The sequence below is a fragment of the Pteronotus mesoamericanus genome, unplaced genomic scaffold (genome assembly GCF_021234165.1).
Source record: "Pteronotus mesoamericanus isolate MK-2021 breed Mesoamerican mustached bat unplaced genomic scaffold, CSHL_Meso_final contig_90, whole genome shotgun sequence".
Taxonomy (NCBI): domain Eukaryota; kingdom Metazoa; phylum Chordata; class Mammalia; order Chiroptera; family Mormoopidae; genus Pteronotus; species Pteronotus mesoamericanus.
The window spans coordinates 23,538,061-23,556,251 of NW_026555277.1; the positions used below are offsets into that span (position 1 = coordinate 23,538,061).

The window sequence follows — 18,191 nt, forward strand, 5'->3', positions numbered from 1 at the left end:
TGTTTGTGTTAGAAGCTGTGGCGAGTCAAATGGGCACCCCATACCAGCTCCGTGCCATGTGCGTAAGGACAAGGACCTCTTTCTCTCTGGGGGAAGAGAGTGTGCGAACCGTGTGCACACACACATGCTCACAGAGAGAAACATGACTGAGAAGTCAAATCCAAAGGCAGGTCCTTTTGTAAGAGTTTTTTACTGGTGGGACTGTGAAGCAAGTGCATTCGTGCGGTATTAAATCTCCCGATCAGAAAACATAATTCATAGTTGGCATCGGTTCATTTTCTAAAGAAAAAACAATTCAGTTTCCAATTAATTGATTAAAAATTCCTCAAGGAATGTTTGATTGTGCTGCGGAAAAGAAATATCCACACGGCAGGGGTGTCCAACCTGTGGCCCGCAGGCTGCATGTGGCCCAAGATGGCTATGAATGAGGCCCAACACAAAATTGTAAATTTACCCAAAAACTTTTCTTGTTCATCAGTTTTCATTAGAGTTTGTTTATTTAATGTGTGGCCCAAGACAACTCTTATATTCCCAGTGTGGCCCAGAGATGCCAAAAGGTCGGACACCGCTAACTGAGAATACCATTGAACTCAACTGCAGCATTGAGAGAAATTATTGATATATTCTTAGAATTTTAAGATGGGTTTTTGCCATCTTTGGTTTCCTCTGTTTTAGAAATCTGCTTTCATTTGGGTGCATGTTTTGTTGCTTTGTTTTTGTTATCATTAAGAGAAATTTTTTTTTCTAAAAGTAATTGAGTTTAACTACTTAAAAATCACTTAGTTTCAGGAAGAAATATTACCAGTAACTCAGATTTCCAAGGTTACACATCATGGGGTTTTCCCCACAGATTGTTTTGGTAGGTGATGAGATTAGTGCTACTGCCCAATACCACCAATCCCAGCTGCCACCAAAGAGGACCCTTCAAAGTCTCTGTCTGAAATTCCTTTTGTGTAGCAAAAAGAGGAAGGGTGAGGCAGGAGTACATGTAGATGTATATGTGTGTGCAAAGAATGGCAGAGAAGATCAGCAGAATAGAAGACCGGTGTGGCATGGTTTCTTGATCGAGGTATCATAGGGGAGGTGGTAAAGGATGGGGGGAGAGGCTCTACCCTGCGGTTTCCTATCTCCTTTCTCCTTGGTCCACTCTTACGTGCCTGGGGGAAAAGCCAGAGTAAATTGGTCCCTCACATCACTTTTCATCCAAACATTGACATCTCAGTCAGTGCTTTCATGTCAGTTTCCAGAGTCACGGAGTAAATTGCCCAAATGATCAAACTCATGAATTCGTAGAACAGGAAGCACCTGGGGGCAGCCGCTTACACAATCCCCAGGAAACTCAGAGTGGGTAGCTGATGAGGGTGTGTGAGAAGTGGTGGAGCCCACCCTCCTGGCTCTGCACTGATGCCTGGGTGAGTCTTTCCTCAGAGGCGAGTCCCAGGACCTGCCCTCCAGGACTCACCATCCCCCTTGTCCCTCCTTGTCCTTTCCCAGGCGGGGCCTCATTCAGACACTGGAACACCTCCCTATTAGGTCAATACACTGAGTCCCATAGAGTGCTGGTTTTCATATTTTGGGATTTAATAGAAATTAAAATTAAAGAGGGGTCCAATATAAGTTCACTAACTTATCATTTAGGAAGATAAATTTACATGAAAAAATTTAAGGAAAGCTCCCATTTATTATCCATATATTTTATGCAATAAAATATTTTTACTAGCAAAACAAATTGATGAAAAAGATAGCCTCAGACAAATGATCTTACAAACCATATAAGTTCAACCATATAAAAAAAAAACTTCTCTATCATTCTTGATTTTCTCATTTTTATGCAAACGGGTCAAAACTTTTATGCTGAAGCAATGCAAGGCCAAAACTAGCTTCAGGGAACCTTCGGCTTTGTGTGGATTTTTCATTCAGGGATCATTTTAATTCAATCCAGGAAAAGTAGAACAGGAGTCAAAAACTGCTTTATTCTAGACATTAATAGCATCCCATTTTAAATCCCATTTTCTATTTTAAAGCTGGAAATTTAGAGAAGTTTGAGATAAAATTACTAAAACCTCTTCTCCATTATAATTGAGAACTTCCCTTTATTTGGATGATGTTGGCTCCTGTACATTTCTGTCTCCATTTTTTTGTCCAGAAATTCTCATTTCTAAGAGGTCCCCATGTTTAGGGAACTAAAGGATATTCAACATTATATTTTGTCTTTTAACTGACAAATTTAAGTAAAGTAAGTCTTAGAAGGAGATCAGTTGAGTTTTATTACTTTTTATGTTAGTATGTTAGAACTATAGTATGCTAACAATATTTAATGGCTAAGAGTCCATCTGTAATTTTTGTTGTCAGTTTTAAGCACTTTTTGGATATTAATATTAACTTCTGATATCACTAAGAGAATTCTTTTATTTTGTAAAAGGTTACTCCTATCATTCAGATCCTAGCTAAAGAGTTTATAAATAGGGTAAATTTCTCTGCATTGACTTTGCCTTAGCCATTGACCTTGAGCCCATAACTACTATGAAACTCTTCAAATGCATCACTTTTTGTTTTACATTGTACGCATGTCTAGGTGACACCGCTTTGAATCTGTGTTTTGTCAGCAAGATACAAAGTTTTGAATTAATTATTTATTAGTCATGATATGAAAAATAAAGAAACTCTTAAATAAAAAAACTCTAAAAATAAAGAACTTCTAATGACTAACTGGAACTCTGGAGATTGGAGAATACAATTGGTACAGCCTCTGTGACTTGGGAAGGACTATATTAAAAAAGATCCCAAACTACTAAAATTTATCTATAATTGTTCAAAAGTTAAACCATTGGACTCAAGATTGGACTTCACTTGTATCCTTATACAAACTGAAATTTTAAGTAGATATGATTGCCTACATGTTTTAGGAATTTTAAAATTCACGTGTAGTGTAACATTTGTTTGCTAATGTTACATTTTGTCTAAAAAGGCCAGAAATGCAAAATTATTAAATTATTAAATATTGGTGAAATCAGTGATTACTAAGAGTGTCTGATGTACATAGGTCATAGAAGGGCAGTCGTTGTGGTTCTAGAAGGGTGCCATTTAAATTTCTTTAAGTAGTTAGGGCGCACTGTTCCCCAATTTTTCTTATGCATTAAGGGGGTGAACCAATGACCTTTGTGCACAGTTACCCACCATATTAGTTTGTTGAATTAGAGTCACTCAGGCATGCTGGACAAAGGAAGGAGCTTCTCATCACCTCCTGCCCAGTCAGTACTTTTGGTGATGCTGCGAGGCTTCCTACAGTCAGAGCCTCTCTCTCCTCACGGAAAGAACAGAGGAAAATTTTCTTGCTATTTGTTTGCAAATAGCTTACACATTGATAGGCTTACATTGCCTGCAGCTGTGTTTCTTTTTTTAAAGCCCTCAGAGGGTTTTAAAATTTTAAACCCACACTTAAAAATCAGGAGATTTCACATAAAAACCCAGATTTCACGTAACAATCCAAAAAAGTCACAGGATCTGACACACTGGGCTGCTTGGCCGGAGCTGATACATTCTCTGCAGGGCGCACACTTGCAGAGATGGGATCAGCTCACCTTGCAGCTGCCCGGTCCTCATCAGCCACTCTCTGTGTCCTCACACACATCCCTTCATTTAGGCCTCACTCCTGTCACCCTGTCATGTCCCTGTAAGGCCACCTTGCCCCTGGGACCCCAGCTCTACGCTGAAGCCGCCACACCAAGGCTGCATGTGCCTTTGCCCCATGGTTCTGAGTTCTTCCAAGGTAACCGTTGTGTGCTATTTATTTTTATAATCCTAACACCTAACAGAAGCTTTTGCATGCTTACCAAGAAATGCGTGTTGATGGTATTTCCCTTCAGAGATGAATCTAGATTATAGTTGAAGCCAGGTTCGTCTTGGGGCCCCTAAGAGGTGCTGTCAGCCCCAGAGATGGGGGAGCCCAGAAAGAATGAGGTGGCTCTTCCCCAGGAATTCCTACCTCTCCAGGTGACATGTAGCTTTGATGTCACATGGAATTGCCTGGTTTCTCCAGTTTTCTTTTTGGTGTTCTAAGTCTCTTCAGAGCCCCCCATTTAAGTCCCTGCTGTGTACAAAGTGACTTTCCAGGCTTTGTAAAGTGGGTCCCTCTATACCCTGGGTCCTCAGTGGGGGCAGTACTGCCCAGGGGGAGAAAATTTGTTCTTGGGGAGCATAAAACATCTTCCGTTTACAATGGTTTGTAGCCCTCCAAAGGGAGATATTCAGTGTATCCTTGGTGTTAAAATTGCATGAAGCAGGGAAGATGATTAGGGGGGAAAAAGTTCCTAAATGGGCTCCTCCGGGGGGATAATTTAAAAAGGGAGGTTGTGAAATACTAATGTGCCTAATATTTCTAGCCCATGTGAGTGTAACACAGAGAAGACCAACATAGGTAAGATGACATGGTGAGGCAAACTGAAACAGTCCATGAAAGAGATGAAACAAATTCCATTTTTTTATGCCAGAAGTTGGAGACAAAAGTATTTCTTGTGGTTGTAGTGATTTTCTCCCTAGTGGTTATTATGACCTGAGGCCCTATACCGAATGGATATCCTCAGCTTAGAATCAAAAACTAGTTAGGTCAGAGTATTCATTATTAACAACTGCATTTTACAATTGGAAAAACTGCTGCAGAGACGTTGAGCCTTGCCTGAAGCCAGGTCGCCAGCTGAGTGAAAAAACGCAGGCGTTTTTTGGCATCCGCTGTTCCCTCTGACCACACTTCTCCTTTAATGCACTAGGGAAGAGAGGACATTGCTCATGCTGGGACTAGGTCACTGAGTGGGGTTGATTGGGGAGCATTTGCCAAATCGTTCATGTCTGTGTAGTTCGTGCTTTATTGCTTTATTATATTTCCACCACAGTGTTTCCATGGGTTATTTTGGAAGCCCAGGAATTCTGAGCTTGCTGCTATGTGGTTTCCTGACAAGTACTTGTTTTAAAATTCCATGCCGTACACTGAGGAAGAATGTGAGACCTGGTGGGGGACAGCCGACACCAGCAGGGTGCCTCTGCTCGGGCACACGGGAGTCACAGCGTCCCCTAACCCACCGATTCGCTGCCATTGTTTCAGTCCGTGGTTCCCAGCCAGTGGGGACTTTGACCCCCATGGGATATTTGACAGTGTCTGGGGATATTTTGGGTTATTATAACTTGGAGATGCTACTGGCATCCACTGGGTGGAGGCCTGGCATGCTGCCAAATGTTCCCCAATTCACAGGACAGTGCTCCTCCCCACCCCGGCAGAGGCCTCTCTGTCCAGTAACGTCCATGGTGCGGGGGCTGAGACCCCCTGGTCTAGCCACACCATTAATTGCCAACAGTGTGAGATAAAAAATCCTAATTATCACTGAGGCTGAGTTTAAGTTTTTCCTATGTAAGTGCCAGTAATAGTAATAGTGATGATGGTGCCAATAACAGTTCTTAGTCTGATAGCAGCTAACCTTTCTGGAAGCTAGGCTTCCAAAATGTGAGACTTTTACATGTCTTATTTTCTTCAAACTTTGTGAAAAAACCAAGGGTGGTTTTTATCTACTTTGACATATGAAACTGAAACTTACAGAAGTTAAGTAACCTGTCAAAAGTGAGACCTTAAATCCACATTTGTCTTCCTTCAGTGTCTGACTTTTGTCTGCGTGCTAGAAAGAACTGGTAATATGGTTCCCTGAATTCTTGCTATTAGCTGTTTGTATTTTGTAAACCTGTTTATGCACATAATTCAATTTTGAATCATTCTCCTGACGAGATCTAGTTTTGTGAGCTTTCTTTTTTACAGGATACTTAATGCAGTGAAACCTATACCCTGAGTGTGATGTCCAGCGAATGATGTGACTGAATTTTTTATGTTTCACCAAGTGTTTTTGAGATAGCTTTAGAACATGGCTCTCATTGCTAATGTTTGAGGGTACTTTAAATCTGTCGTTAAGCCCGGAGAATTCAGTCATGCCTTTCTACTCCAGCTGTAGCTGTATCTTGATTTGTGAATTTGCTTCCAAACGGACTTCTAAGAAAAGAAATACATAAGCTAATTAATTAATCAGTTATGTGCAAATTCTCTACCCCGGTTACGAGAATTTTCCCCCCCTTGGATTCATTCCAAGCTCCTATACAAAGCCTCCTGTCTGAATGGGGCTTCAGAGTTTTAAAATCCTACTCTAGTCCTGTGGAGAAGTGCAAAAGGACACTTGTCACTTTTAATGAAATATTGTATAAGTAGGTCTTCACCCTGGGAAGCCCCTGACCTTCAAGGAGGAGCCACACTAGGTTTTTTTCATATTACTATTATGTTATCCTGCATGTACGTATTCTTCATTACTGTGCTACTAGTTAGCTTTTCAACATGCCCAGACCTTCTACGTTGTCATTTGGGAATATAGACAAGATTAGGAGTTCATTTGCAGCCAATTTATTTTTTCTAGCAAATGGACACTGCCGTCTGAATTGACCTTCTTCCAAAGAGCAGAGAACATGCTGCTCTCAGTAATGATGTCAGAACATTGCGGGACCTTATTAGAGTTGGTGGCCAGTAGATTAGACATGAGCTAAGACTTTGTTTTTTTCCAGAGATTTAGGCCCGTTGCTTGCCTACTTTTCAAATTTAAAGTTTCTTAAACTTTTTCTTTTACGAGACATTCTGACAAAGAATGTCCAGCTTGAGAAACTTCAGCTCAATTATTGGAGATACACTGAAAGAAACTGAAGGTGATAGAACTTCATGAACACTGGGGCTGCGGAGGCGGCTAGGGCTCAGTCCCGCAGCAGTGGCTCTGGGATTCGCCCTCTCTTTGCTCCCTCACATAGAACATACCTCCAGCCGTGTCAGCTTTTCTTCTCACTGTCGTCTGACTGCCCATTCAACTCTGCTCCTTTGCCTGTCTTGTAACTTCTGCTTATGCTCATCATTTCTCTGGATTATCATTCTGCCTCTTCAAAACCGTGGCCTATCCATGGCCTTTGCTGTCCCTCACAACTTACCTCTGGGCCTTTATCAAGTCCATGTTTACTCCTTTACATTTTTATAAAAGGGCAATTGACAGGTCCACATTAACCCCATGAAGGGAAACTTTCTTGACATTTAATTTCCAACCAGTAAACGGAATGCTTAATTTAGAAAGCACTGCCTTTTAAAGGCAGAGTTCTGCTGGCAAAACGTTAGAATAGTCTCATGAAGAATGAGAAGCAGAATGCTAGGTGTCTGTAGGCCACCTGTAGGTAACTTATGAACGGGCCGCCCTTGGGCTGGAAAGTTAGGGCCATGCAGTCGCACATGACTCCTGGGACCCGGCACTTACCAGGGTAGATGGGTGTGGGTGTGATTAAGAAGCCTAATATAAAATTCTCATATTAAGGGATATTAATATGATTTTTTAATGTCAACTAGAAGGAAACAAATGCCCAGGGTGATTTTAAATTCCATGTGTATCTAAAGTTTTGTGCCTTTTTATTTTATTGCACTGAAAAAAAATTATCATGTACTTCCATGTGTTCAGGCACTGTGCTATAGATCCTGATAAGAAGTAAACTTAGAATTTTATAGTAATGTTCTGGGTCTGCTTATTTATTTCTTTAAAGTAGTATCAACATTTTACTAGGCTTATCATCTTAGTAATTGGAATTAGCTCTCTGCTTCTCATTCTTTGTAGAGTTGTTCTAGTGTTTTTGCCAAGCTGAGCTCTCCCTATGAGTGACTGAGCCTTCATAACACACCACCTTCCAAGTTAAACATCCAGGGTTAGTTATTAGTTGGAGAAGAAATGTCCAACAGCTGGATTCCACTTCTCCCAGTCTTTTCCTGCCCTGTGGGAACATAGAAAACCTTGGTTTTTTGAGTAGCTTACTCTTCCATAATTGCTATGTTTCTTTAAATAATAGTCTGATTTTGATATTTTGCATTTCTGAGAGGTAGCACAATCCCTTTAGCTCACACTGTGGGTTGCTGATATACTCACTAGTTTTCAGATCCTAACACTGTATGGAAGGTGTTTTACCCAGTGCTGCTCTGCAGGTAAAAGGAAGAAGTAGGATTAGCCGTGTCATTGACTTCATTCAAATACTCCTCAATGACACATGTTTCTTCACTGCCCAGGACTCAGAAATCGCTAAATCACTAACATAAATTATCTTTTTAATATTATTTTATTCTTTTTTTTAATCGTTGTTCAATTACAGTTTTCTCTCCTTTCCCCCATTACTTTCCCCTATGCCTATTTTAAAAAGTTTTGGTATAGCAGGATACTTCTCATGCACATTTTTGGGTTCTTTACCTTCTGATAATAACAAACGAAACTGCGTATCATATAAAACCTTAGTACTATTGCCCCTTCTTGGTGTTCTGATAGGAAAATAAGGTGAAACATGCATGCATAGTACTTTAGAACATAAAGCTTAGTTGTCCTCCTTCCTCCTCTCCTTCCTTCTTCTTTCCTTCCTTTCTTCCTCCTCTACGTCCCTCCTGCCCTTTTTTCTTCCTTTCAAATAATCTGAAACACTTTTTTTTTTAACCTGAAAAGGCAGAGGGTAATGGTTAATAAATTTTGTGATGGGAAAAACTGATAAAATATCAGCAAAATGGAGCAAATTGGAAAAGAGGCAAAATAAATAGAGAAATTAAGGTAGAAAGTGCATTAGAATGCATCTTTTCTTCTCCCCCACTCACAAAAGCAACAACAATAAACTAAAATTAAGGCAATTGTGGGCCCCTGTCACATGTCATCTGTGAGAAAGAAAATACATTCCTTTGAGTACTTCTGTAGATATTTAGCAAAGTCTGGCTTCTGGTAAAGATGATTAATATTGATAGAAAAACTGTTTTCAGACCCCTCAAGTTACAAACATGATTGAGAAGACTGGCCATTTTTGTTCTCACATTTTTACTTATTTATTTAACAAATATTTGTTGAGCTCCTTCTGTGTGCCACATATTATTCTAAGCACCACGTGCATAACAGTGAATAAAACAGCTAGGATTTCACACATATTTTGAGCAGTTTTTCCCCTTTCCTCACTTAGAATTACATTTTTAAACAAGCTTCCATTTTCTCTCTTGCTACCTTGCCTTAATCTAGAATCCAAACTATGAGTTAGTGGAGTTCATCGGTTCTGTTGCTCTCTCTGATTCTGACCTTCAGTGATCTCTCTCTGCTTCAATTTTTCTAGCTGTTTCCAGAAAATACTGGGTAATATCTTTAAAAACATGTGGAGCCTCTCAGAAATGATATTATCAATACTAAAAAAAAAAAAAGCATCGCTGTTTGAAGCCAATAGACCTTCTGAGTCTATACTACAGAGTCCCAAGGCATTTACATAGTTCTGCACAGAATCACATATGTAGATTCATGATTGAGTAGCACTTTAAAAGATGGTTTTGATGGCAAACTGGTCAGTATGTCTCTTCTGCCTCTAATTTCCCCCTGAGCACACAGGCAGACACTGCTTTTCAAATCCTGGCCATGTTCATCCTCTCCACCCAGGGTGATTTCTCTCAGTAGCTCCCTTATTGGCACTGGGGTTCTGAGCTAATTTATTGTTAGTACTTGACCAAAACCCTTGAACCAAGCCATCTGGCTTGTCGGGCATGTGTTGGTGAAGCTATGTGTGGCCCTTGGAAGGTCAGGTGTGTGAACTGGCCCTTCTTACAAATGAGCTTTGGTGGCAGAAAAACACATGCGTACATACTAATATAGTCATTTTTATAAGATTCTGGACTGCCTAAAAAGTATTTTAATAGAAATTAAAATATCCAAATGGAAATTAGATTTCTTTAGCCACCCCTCCCCACCTGTCTTCCTTTTTAAGCGTGAGGTAAATTGTCAAAGAGCTTATTCAAGGAGATGAAAACAGTAGGCCATCTAGAAGCACAAGGAAGAATGTGGATAGTGAGGAGAGAGTGCTGGACCTTCGGAAGACCTGTGTTTGAATTCTAGGGCCACCCCTGGGATGGGGACTCTGTGGTCTCGCAGAGGCTACTTCAATTTCCTGGAAATAGTTAACCCCAGGTCCATAGGGCTGAGGCTGTGTGAGAAGGCAATGGCAGAAGACACTTGAGAAATGATAGAAGTATCTGAGCATTATTAGTATTAATATTACAGATAAAATAAATAATTCCACACAAAAGAGTTTAGAGTTGAGCCAAGGATGGTGTCAGCATATAATTTTATAACTAGGGAGATAGGAGAGGGTACTTCACCTCAACTGAGGTGCATGTTGTACTTTTGTTAAGAGTCAGATTTGAAAATTTCAGAGCTGTCTAGTTTCATCTGATCTTTCTACATTTCCAAGCTCTTCTAGAAGTCATTGTAAGTTATTCAAAAGTGAGAACTTTTCTTCTTAGCTCTGAATAAAATCCGTTAGGCATAATAAAATGCATTGGCTATAACAAAAGTGGGTTAGTACTTAAAAAAAATGTTTTTAGCTTAAAAAAGTAAAAAGACCATTTAGCTCCTGGATAATCCCTGGTACATCTACTGTCCTTCTCACAACATATAGAATCTACAAAGTTGTCAAGATGTCATACAGTGACAGTGTTTAAATTTCTTTGGTCCAGTATTAAATAAGCATCTAGCACATTAGCAGCTCTGTATTGGCCTCCAATGGACTCAACAAGGAGAAAGAAATTTTCTCTGGCCTTGTGTTGCTTAGATGCTATTAGGGAAGTGAATATAGACTTTTGCAGGGTAGGCTCAATAGTAAAGGCTGAACAAAAATGAAGATCCTAGGACATTCTTTAATGGGTCCTTCATACTGAAAGTAATAACGGGTGGTTATCACGTAAGTGATTCCATTCCTGGCATCACCACCTGGAATTCTACCTTTTTTCCTCTCAAAATTGCAAGTAAACAGGAGTGGAAGTTTGTGCGAATAGTATCATTGAAGAAGGAATTATAGAATCAGCTCTAATATACTAAACACAAAAGATAAAAGTAAAACATTTACAAATTTTGCTCTTGATGGTCACAAAGTATTTGAAGTGCAGTTCACAATAAATATACATGTCATGGCTCCATGATTGGGAGCCACAGGGTTAAGAGCCTGCTGATCAATATAGCCATTTTATTTTAATTTTGAAAAATTGTGATGTCATACTGGTAGAAACAAATGTAAATGCTTCTTTTGAATACACATCTTTCTGATTATAATTTTTAAAACACATTTACTATAGATGACTGGCATTTTCTTAAATCTGAGTGCAGTTTTACATTAAATTAAAAAGTTCTCAAATACTTTAAATTTTTCTGTAGGTATTTGTTACCTCTTTAAGACTTCCTGTTCATGAACTACATCATCTTGTAAAGAACAAAAATTACTTTCTATCTCTATCTTCAATGACCCTTTTAACCAAATGGGACAAAAAGATGATATGGTAAAGAAAAGGGCCCTAAAAGTGACAGACTGGGGTCACAGGGGGGCATGTGGCCTGAGATAAGGGGTTTTATCCCTTAGAGTTTTCTTCCACTGTTCTGTAAACTGTTGTAACATGGTGTAGTGATCTCAGAGACTCTTTTTATATGACACACTCATTCTGTGAGTTGGTTCATCTATTTTGGATCCCTGTTCGAGTATTTTAATGAAAATATAAAAAACAAAAAATAAACCAAAACAAAAACATATTGCTCCTGGATGGTTAAATGCATTTTGAAAAAAGAAATTGACAACAGAATAACGCAGTATGAACACCTTACATGGGCTCAGAGAGATCCAGTTGATTGCCTTATGATTGATAGCTAGGACAATTGCAAGAGAAAGCCAGCCACTGAGTTTTAAACTATGGTAGCCAAACCTACCTACTGTGGCTTCTCAGCTGTTTCTGTTTAGTGTGGAAATCTAATGTAGTTGAAAACTACTGCTGATTTTTATTAAGTTGAAGTCTGGAACTTCCCCTTGTAATGATAGAAAAGCACACTTTCAATTAAAGGAAAGCTGCCAAAGTTCTGAAATTCATTTATTTTATTATTACTCGGTTTAACCCTAGAAATGGGAGATCAAGCAAACTAGATAGATTTGACAGTTCTAAGGTCACAAGTTCAATTTCTTCACAAGTTGTTTCTAGATCTATTTCACTGCAAATCATAACCCTTCACCTTTCGATATGAAATCTTTTATGGAATTATGTATCACATCACAGTCTTCCTCATCACTGTGTGGCTGCGAAAATGACAGGTAAATCAGACCAAGCAAAGAGTTTCCAGTGAGCAAGTCTGGGAAGCATTGGAGGGGTGAGTATCATTTTCTACAGCAGAGTCAGCATGTGCTGGAGTAAGTTTACACTGGCTCCCAGGAACCCATTGCTATATTTTCAAGAATTTGAAAGGCAGTATTACACTGTCAGTAAAATACAACTGGCCATGTTGGGATTATTCACAGAACAAAAATTGGCAAATGATCCAATCGGGGCTTTTTTTCCCTCTAGAGAGCCAGTTGTTAAACATTTACAAACAGAACACCGAATGGACTCCAGTTAACTTTTTGAAGCTCTGAGGATATCCATGTATTTCTTTTTCGTAAACAAAATATGCTGAAAACCATTTCTTGGGAGAAAGGTCAGGTGTTCCCAAAACTGAATAGCTGAATAGGATTACAGCTCACTTGATCACCTAGGTATCAGAATTAGTTTATTTAAACAGTAGGTTTTTCTACTCTTTCCCCTTCATGCCTTCCTTTACTTTAAAGTTATTTCTTTATGTTCAAAGAAGACTGTCTTTGTGTTTCTTCTTGTATGTAATATATAAGGCTAACTTGAGTGTCTGGTTAGATTCATTTTGCAGAATCAGAACCATGTATGTAATGAGTCCATAGTCTGTGATTACCTAGTTCCAACCACCCAACAGATTTGAGAACTCTAGAAAATGGGGGAAAAGTTATTTTAGTGGTACTTTTAAAAATATGATAAACTGATCCCAGACAGTGCACTTCAAAACAAAGAGTCAATTATTTTTTAAAAAGTCCTCTAAGCTTAGGAAGATAAAATCTAAGATGTAAACTCTTAAAAATAAGTACATGTGGATATGGAAAGGTCTTTGTATTTCTCTTATGATCTAAATGAACAGAATATGCTAAAGTGTGCATATACCACAGGCAGAGAATATCTACATGCTAATAATTTTTAAGTATCATTCTTCTCATTTCAATTTTATGACCATTCATGTCAATAATGTGCTCAAAAGTATGGTAACAGAAGAGTAGAAAGGAATTATGGTGGACAAATGTCAAGTATTCTTATGTAGGTGTAATTTACGGGTATACTCTAGAGAGAAATCCTTATTTGAGCTTATGCTTCATGTGAAACAAAAGCCCCCCAAAGAGATACAGCTAAAATATTAAACAGTATGTGCAGTAAGTTAATATAGTCACTTCCTTAGTAATGAAAGGACAAACCAAATTGACAGATTCTTTGGCTTGTAAAACATAATCTGGATCAGATGTATCGGTAATGTTCTATCCATTGACAATTCCTTGATATATCTTAATATTAGAACTACTGATGAACTGGGGGAGAAGTTTTCTTATCATGTTATTTGCAAGAGAAACCAACTGCTTTATTTTGAGCTCCTAAGACAGATATGCTAGAGATGGCATGCTGTACTTCCATGATCTCTACTATTTGCATATGTGAAGCAGAGTTGTAGAGGACACTATGTGAACATGTAATATCATCTGTGTTCTGTGTTGCCATTACTCACATATAGAATGTGCATGTAATCAGTTCCTATTTTATGTCATCTTCGTCTGCATTTGCAGTGTTTCAAAGCCTAGTCTGAAACATCTTGGCACAGATGGAGGGAAGCAGAGTTCCTTGTAAGTCCCAGAACTACAAAGACACAGATTAAACATATGATATTAATAAATAGCTTGGATGGGGGGAGGCGGATTAAAAATTAGATTATTTATTTAAAAAGTTGAAAGTCTCCATTTGTGATCATTACTCTGTTCTGGAAAGGAAATAGGTGCTGGGCTTTGTGTTTTGCGTTTTTCCTCTATCCTCACATTTCCCTCCTCCCCCTTCCTCATGTTTTAAATTAAAATCTAAAGACAGCCCGAAGAAGTGTATATATAAAACTGAAAGAAGGATGTGGTAAATCATGGCAGTGGTTTGTGATCTCACGGGCATGGTGGTGTCAGGGACAGAAGACCAAAGGCAGATCCTCAGCTTCCAATGCGTTTACTTGAAATCCCTCACCCTTGTAGCATATCATGGATAATAGCATATCATGGATAATTACATTTTTACAAACGGTAGAGAAAATCATTTTGACACACACATAGTATTTTCCAGCCAGACCAGCTTTTCAATTTTTTACAGTTTTCATGCATTAAGGCTCATATTTTCTTGGTTTATTTTTAAAATATTATCATTAATAATAGGTTTGTTCTGTGGTCACCCTCTGAATAGAAGATACTGAGGAAGACCTCTTCTTTTCCTATTTGGCCCAAGTAAAACATTTGATACCTTTTCCTTTGTGCTACTTGTGTTTTTCATTAAGAAAGTTATGGCAACCAAATTTTCATGGAGATTTTTAGAAGCTTTGGTCATTTTTCAGCTTATTGCTATGTGTAATCGAATAAATTATGTTTAGTGGCAAATCACTGGAAAAAAAACAGGAGAAAAAAATCATAGAAGAAATTCTGTCATCAATTGCTTTGCCACCACGATACAGTGAAGTGAATTCTGACTGACTGAGCCAGGGAATGGCAGTCTCAGCAGCCACTCTGCGGCTCCACCTCTCCAGGGCACAGAAAACGGGGTGGGGGGGGATGTTCCCTTAACCCTTTCTGATCCGATGTGGAATTTCATCTTGAAAGTGAAATTCATTCCCCTGAGGCCTTTGAAACTTTGATAATACACAATAAATAAAATCATATCTAATAACTCAGTGTTTTCATTTAGCACCATCATCATCTTTTAGATGGACTGCAACTGCAGAAACATAAATACTTGCAGGCTTTGAAAGCCCAGTTTCTATTTGCTAAATAAACTTGGCTCGCTATAAATTCCTCTGTGTACAGTCATTAATACAATTCACTCTGACAGCATTTAATTAAAGTGCTTTTCTCTATTAAATTCATTAAAAGCCCCCCCCCTCAGTCCCCACCCCAATGTATAACTGCTTTCCAGATGCTGAGTGGCAGGGACCTATGAGCCTCCCTTTAAATAACTTCTCATTTCTCTTTGTAAAGTGTTTATTACATTCAATTTAGAAACTGTTAAATATGGCTTAGAAAGAAAGTCAGATTCCAGGACATGTTCCCCATCCCTTCAGCAGTTTCTTAAAAAACAAATGTTAGTTTAACTGGTCTGAATAAGCATTTATTATCTGCATTTTTTAAATATTTTGTCAACACTCCTAGGCATTTAATCTGGGAGGTAATAAAGATGGGATTTCCATATTGGGGAATTTGCATTAGTTAAGCAGGTACTTGGCGGTGAATGACTTTGCCTGCAAATTCAGAGAGTGTGAGCATAACAGTCCAGTATTAATAGATTATTGACAGTTTAATGTCTTGGCACCTACTTAGCCCATGAAATATAATAACCAGGAAGCTGTCTGATATAAAAGCAGTCAATAGCATTTTTAATCAAAACCTTTCAGTTAATTGCTGGTTGACCTCAGAGATTTCCTTTAGGCAATGCCATCTTTAGTTTAGACCAGAAGGACCATATTGATTTGTAGAGTTTATTTGGAGATGATTATTTAATACCGATTGCTCCAGTATATGTGGTAAATTTTGCCTTTTCTGTGTCTACCAAATGAATTGTCTTTTTGGCAGTGCTTTTCACAAATATTCCCTTTACCAGCTCTACTTTGAAAATATCTCATTAAATCTGTTCTCTTCTCAGAAATAGAAAGTTGGGAATCTTGAGGGAACACATGATCAAGTGTTTTAATATGATAATTGAGTTTTGATTGAATTCTTTGCTCAGTCTGGAATTATAATTCCAACAGAGACCCTGACAAAGCTAAAAACTATACGCTCAGCAAGGGTAATTATGTAATGCCTTAAAAGCACTGCACCAAAGAACAAAAATGTTCTTTAATAAGTGTTCTTTGATACCAAAATGCCTTTTGGTCTCTGTAAGTATAAATGAGATAGCTTATATTTAGCACCTAGATTTTCTATACTTCCATGATTTATTTAGTTTTAGTTAAATACCTCTAAAAATAAATTTTGATAAAATCTAACTGTGCTACAAAGGCAGACGGGAAGCAGCAAAGGCAGGTTCTGGCCCTTGCTTTAAACCATTCACCTTACTCACTTTGGATTGTGTGGTTGATTCAAAGTGGGGGCAAATATATATGCTTCGAAGTAACTTAGCTACTTTACACTCTTCACACATGGGTTAATGTCATTCATTCTACTCCAAGGATAATCATTTGGGCATTTTATATGTGTTTTGGAAAAAACCTGCAGTGCTTTACAAAGCATCGTGTAGATCGGCAATATTCTTCTGCAGTTGAGAAGCATTCCTGTGTCAGGCTCTTACCGTGGTACATAAGATCCACTCTTAAGTAAATACATCTAGTTCTTATACATTCTTTTTTTTAAAGGTTTGCTTCCTTTGTCTTAATGTGTATTCTCTCATTGTTATTTGTTGTTTTGCTGTTTTGCCTCCAGCAGCTTTTCTCCTAATAGAAACTGTCTGCTGTAGGCCTTTTGAATTCTGTTGATGGTGAAAACATTTTTGCAGATTGGGGAGGGGGAGAGGGAAGCAAACTGATGAATATGTCAGTTTTTATCACTGTGAGAGCAGTAACACCCTAAACGTATGTCTCTGAATGTCAGTGATTTTCAATTAGATGATTTTGGGAGAATTGAAGAACTGCATGAATCACTATGTGCTATTACTAGCCTATTCAAAGTATATGTGTGAACCTACTATGTTATTACAGACTATTGTAATTCAGCTTTTTGGTAATAAGTGTATTTTTAATGAGTATCTATATGAACGTGTCACTGTTTTCCTCCCCTTCGGACTCTTAGACGTGTTCTAAATTTAACGAAGACTTTTGGTCTGCATAATACGTCTATTACTAGTACAGAACTATGCTGGACATTTGAGGATCCATTTTAAGTTTCAGATATTCACTCAAAATGCAGTGGTTGGCCCTGCGCTAAGTGCCAAGTGTGTGGAGATAAATGTACCACAGAATCTACCCTCAGGAGCTCACAGATTTGTGGAGAGACAGGTTCAAGGACAGAGAACTACAATACAGCATGTAAGTAAGGCCGGAGGAAGAAAAACCCAAAAGAGAGGCACACGCCCCCGAAATCTAGCAGGCAGCAGGACCTAGAAAAAGGCCTCCAGGAAGTAGTGCTGCTCAGGGCCACTTACAGAATTCCTCATTAGAGGAGTTTTCCAGGTAAAAGGGACAGCAGAGGCGAAGGGACGGAGGTAGAGGGGCAAAACAGCATGCGGGTGCGGAGCACAGCCTGGAAGGCAGGGGCCACGGAGCGAGGAGCGGGCGAGGGCACAAGCTGCAGCCGGGTCACGGAGCCTTCTCAGAAGCCCGAGAGACCTTGGCCCATCTTAAGGCCACTCAAGGCCTTTGGAAAGATGCTCTGTTGGCCGTGGCAGGAGGCCTGTTGGAGGAAGTTATGGTAATTCAGGCAAGAAATTATAAAGGTCTGGTAACAGCAATGGGAGTGGACGTGGAGAGGGGAGAGGGAACCCAAGAGCTGCTTAAAAGGAATAATCAGCAGCACCGGGGATGGGCTGGATGTGAAGGTTCAGATGAGGGGAAGGATCAGGGAAATCGCAGATCCTGGCTGAGGCAACTTGGGTGGGAAAGCCTTGGAGCAGCAATCAGAGCGTTAATGATTAATTCCCTGCAAATGTTATTTGTAAGTATGTTTGTTTTGTACTGAATTTTCAGCTATTAAATTAAATCCACCCTTAAGCAAATTCACATTTGAAAGTATAATGACTTGACAGTTCTAAGTTTCTGAGGACGACCTGCACAAACAGGGTAAGCAAATACAGGGTGAGGCCAGATAGGTTTACAGTTGTGAGTACACGAAACACAGAGTTTATTCTTTTATTATTATTTATTAATTATTGTATTATTTTCCATAAAAACAACTGCGAACCTACTTTTGATCCACCTTGTAGGCCTAGAAAAGCCAAGGCAACATGGCACAGAGACAAAATCGGACTTGCTTTTGAATCTGAATAG

At 39.0% G+C, this 18,191-nt stretch overlaps 1 protein-coding gene across 1 annotated transcript in view; it reads left to right on the top strand.

Annotated features, from left to right (window-relative positions):
• Nucleotides 1–18,191, top strand: part of SATB2 (SATB homeobox 2) — a 170,629-nt gene that overhangs the window by 138,389 nt on the left and 14,049 nt on the right. The gene's annotated exons all lie outside the window — the stretch shown is intronic.